Source organism: Ornithorhynchus anatinus, chromosome 13, assembly GCF_004115215.2.
Source record: "Ornithorhynchus anatinus isolate Pmale09 chromosome 13, mOrnAna1.pri.v4, whole genome shotgun sequence".
Lineage (NCBI taxonomy): Eukaryota > Metazoa > Chordata > Mammalia > Monotremata > Ornithorhynchidae > Ornithorhynchus > Ornithorhynchus anatinus.
In genome coordinates this window covers 17,067,570-17,072,104 of record NC_041740.1, presented here as the reverse complement: position 1 = coordinate 17,072,104, position 4,535 = coordinate 17,067,570, and the positions used below count along the sequence as shown (strand labels likewise).

Sequence of the window (4,535 nt, the reverse complement as noted above, 5' to 3'; positions counted from 1 at the left end):
GTGGTACCCTATTGCTTTTGCATCCCTGAATATGTGTAACTTGAGGTGGAACAACATATTTGGACAGTGGGATTTGGTCCAGTGCTTCCTGTGAAGCACAAAATGCACTTGTTGGCTTGATTTCTCAGGATTGGCCATCGTCCTGCTCTGAATAATCAGGTGGTTGGTTAGAGCTGGTTTTAAGGGAATATGGTGTGAAGGTCAGTCTTGCCACAGATTCTTATTAGTCATTGTCTGAGCTAAGAATTCAGAAAACATCTGCTAATCCCCGAGAAGAAAATAAGACCATTTTTTAATGAATGGGTTTTGAATAATCCTTAAATTCTCCTAAATGTCATCCAGATTCTTTATAAGCCACTTTTCTGCCTCAGCTGGAAGCGTTGTGGTTGGGTTTATGCTTTTCTTTCCAACAGCTTGGAGAATGAAAAATTCAGGGGGCTCAGATTAGGACAATATTAGGTATCTTGCCCATTTTTTAATGGTATTTAAGTGCTTGTTCTGTGCCAGACACTGTAATGAACACCGGGTTTGAAACAAGAAAATCAGGTTGGACACAGTCCCTGTCCCATATGGGGCTCACAGTCTTAATCCCCATTTTACGGATGAGGCAATTGAGGCACAGAGAAGTCAAGCGACTTGCCCGAGGTCACACAGCAGGCCAATGACAGAACCAAGATTAGAATCCAGGTCATTCCTGACTCTCAGGACCATGCTCTATCCACAAGGCCACAATGATTCTAATTCTAAAGAAGCTGATTTTTTTTTTTTACAGTTAAGCAGAATGCTTAGTTCTCATGTGAAAATTCAGAATTTACAGTCCCAGAAATTAATAGCTCAATTCTGGTACCTAACCCTTTCAAATATACAAGTTCCTCTAGTTTTTTCTTCTATTTTTATTCCCCGTTTCTGGAAACTAAAATAACATCCAGAAAAATGAGGTGTTTTTTCCTGTTTCAAAAAGGAATAATGGTCACAACTTTTCCAGTTAATAGCATATTAAGAAATAAACCTTTCCCAAAAAATCACTCTCATTTTTCTTATTTGCCACAGAATATCATGTCAATGTAATAGAGTGCTCCCAACCACAAGATGGCATTCCTAACAAAAATTTTATCTTCTAAATAGCATTTCCCAAGAGATCTATGTGTAGGAATATTTTAACGATATGTGTTATTGATAGTTTTAAAAACGTTTAATGGGAAGAATTTTTTTTTTTGTTTAAAGCCACTCAAAACTTTAAATACTCTAGTGTTAGGGAGTCTGTTCTTAACTGTCAAAGAAGCTACTGAGGAGAAAAGATTAAAATCTGAAAGACCAATAAGAATACTGGGGAGATTCCAAAGTCTATAGATATCGGTGATAACTATCCTTGTGCGTATCTCATACCTACTGAGTTTGAGAAGTACTTGGGTACCCACAATTCATAAAGGATGTATTTTGTTTTTCAGTCTGTAAGCTCGCTGTGGGCAGAGGATGGGTCTACGATCTGTTATATTGTACTCTCCCAAGCACTTAGTACAGTGCTCTGCACACAGGAAAATAAGGGGAGGGGCAATAAAGGTAATGGTAAATAGGAGAATGGCAAGGAAGTAGAGCTTTTAAAAGTGTAATAATTTAATTTGCAGGTCCTAATGTCCTCGCTGCCCAAAACCAAACTTCTAAGATTATTCACCCAAATAGCTGCCTGTTCTGGCTAACTGGTTTCTGTAGTTGGCTTGTGTGGAGGGAGGAGAAAAAGGACAAGTCTCTGTGGTAGGAAAGATGAGTTGGAGAATTTTAGTAAGGACCCTACAGGATCCATGGGTTGTTACGCTGAAACTGTCTAAAGGTGAAGATATCCGACAATACTAGTACTTTACCCGTGGAAGATTGGAAACCCGTTGTTGGGAAGGGATTGTCTCTATCTGTGGCTGAATTGTAGTTTCCAAGCTCTTAGTACAGTGCTTGGCACGCGGTAAACGCTCAATAAGTACGATTGAATGAATGAATGAAAATGGGTTCGCTTTGCTGAATGATGACAACTGGAGATCGAAACCAGTCATCCTATGTATAGTGCTACAGAAGGGCGGTGTGGAATTAAGAGTCCACCCAGGATTCAATTTCTAGGAAGGGGCCATGGTTGAATCAGATTCCCAAGCAAGACAAGGCAAAATCAGGATTTAATTAGTACCACAAATTGGAAAAGATCACAACAGAAAATATGGAAGTCAAGATTTGAAAGGTATTGTTTAAAGTCACTGAGGCTTAAGACACTCAGGGCCAGGTTGAGGATTTGATTAACCGAAGTCAGAGACATTGGGCTGGCTTGAGGAAAAAGGTGATGAAGTAGGGTCTAGTCTAAGATAACCCCCAAATTAATATAATGACCTAATAAACCCACTCTTCTTTTTAACCCTTGAAATAGTAAAGTAGGGAGAAAGAGATTTGTCCCATGAAGATCTCTTCTGGCTTGGTCTCAGAAGAGCTGACAAGACACACACATCAAAGCCAACGGGAAGCTCAGCCCCCAGGAGAATTTGACTTCACCCCATGTGGGGGTGGACCATTTTTTCCCATTTCAGGCAGAGGGGCCAGGCATCTGCCAGGTTGTTTTAAATGATTTTGGGGGCTCCAAGAATGTGCCAGCAATTCTGGTGGGGGAGTTTGTCCTTCTGCCAGACTGGTGGTGGTCCTGCTACCTCACATAGGGTGTGTACAAACACCCAGGGAATTGGAGGGTACGGGCTGAGTTAACTAAGGGAAAGTGGAAATAAACCATTGGTCCAATGATAATGTGGGTCAATCTGGGTTGCCACAGACTCCAACTGGGTCTTGCCCAGAGGTGAGAGCAAGCAATAAGCTTCTTGGAGGCAGGAGGATTGCAGCTGGAAGTAGAGAAGCTTTTACTCTTTAAATTTCCTTTACTCCACTGCCAATTCTTAAGCATCCATACTGGGGTCTTCCAGGCAAGATTCAGGAACCTGAATGAAGGAGCAGAGGGGAATACTGAGAGCTGCTGCCTCTGATTAATTTTCAGCCTGCTGGGGGAGGGCTCTGAGTTGTTCAAGAAGGCGGAAGGTTTTATTATGAACCATTGGCTATGTCTACCTTGACAGCAAATTACATTTCTTCAACTTCTTCCTCCGTTTTATATCTAAATGGGAAAAAAAAGAAACATCCAACCTTTTTGCATGTTTTATTGTGGAAAGATTATCTGTGACTGAAGTAAGGTTCATTCCTCTTTTGACACTTTTCCAATGTTCATTAATTTACCACCATCTTTCAATTGATAGTTTAATTTTTTTTTTTTAATGTGTTGGGATTGCTTTTTTGAAACTATTCCCTGACTGTAAGCAGCTGTAAGGCAATCGGGAAGAAAGTTCCAGAGAAATTTTAAAGCTCTAAAGAATAATTGGCCCAAATTATTTTCATCCCAGTACTTTCGAGGTGGACAATATGATTAAACCCCATGTAGGATGGGGGAGCTAGATGGTGAGAAACAGTCAACAGGACCTAGATTCTAATGCTGGTTCCACCACTTGTCTACTCTGGGCACTTGAGCAAATCACTTATCTTCTCCGTGCCTCAGTTACCTATTCTGTAAGATAAGGATTAATACTGAGAGCCCCATGTGGGACATAGACTGTGTCCAATGTGATTATCTTATATCTACCCCAGTGCCTAGTACAGTGCCTGGCACATAGTAAGTGCTTAACAAATACCATTTTTAAAAAGACCATAAAACAAAAAATGTTGGTACTTTGCTGTTCTCTACTTCCCCAAACTTTTATGAAAGTCTTCCCCTTGAAGGACCTTGGCATTAGACCAGCCAGCTCTATTAGACCAGCCAGCTCTATTAGGGGTTTTAGAAAAGTGGGAGATTTCCGCCGCTTTCCACCCTCATCCTCAATTTTCCCAAAACCTTGTAGCCTGGGAAAGTCAAGTCAGACCACAATTTCCTTACAGGTTCCCTTATGGGGTGATGTGGGCCAGGCAGAGATACATGGCTTTATTTATTATTTCTCCTTACCAAACAACCCCTCAATTTTGATGGGACCCCATTCAGTTTATTGAGATCTAGCCAGAGCACAGCAGCAATGCATCTTGTTGGCAGAATTAGTCAACTGAATAATCTTTTTAACTTTTTGAAGAGTTTTTATTTGCCTGCAGACTGTGAGCCCTTGCTGATTTGTGGGTCTGACTTTATAGTTTGGCAAATGTGGAAACCAAGCATCTCTTTATTGACATAAAAAGGCAGTTTTCTTGAATTTACATTCTTAAAACAAAAACTTGTGGTTACTAGTTCAATATTATATTGATTTAGGTTTGTTAAGCCTGAAGAAAATTTGTGAGGAGAAAAAACATGAAAATGCTAGCCAAATATATTAGTGAATGGTCTACTGTCCTTTTTAATAACTAGGAGTACTTTGAAAACTAATAAATATTTTTGCATATTTCTTTGATAGACTCACTCAAATTCCAGTAAAATTTCCTTTCACAGGCATGCACTGATTGTAAACATAGTGGTTCCCCAAAGTCTCTTACCTCAGATCTCA

The 4,535-nt window shown here is 40.1% G+C and overlaps 1 long non-coding RNA gene across 1 annotated transcript in view; it reads right to left on the bottom strand.

Moving 5' to 3' along the window:
- LOC103170322 overlaps window positions 1-4,535 on the bottom strand; it is a 50,709-nt gene that overhangs the window by 5,972 nt on the left and 40,202 nt on the right. The gene's annotated exons all lie outside the window — the stretch shown is intronic.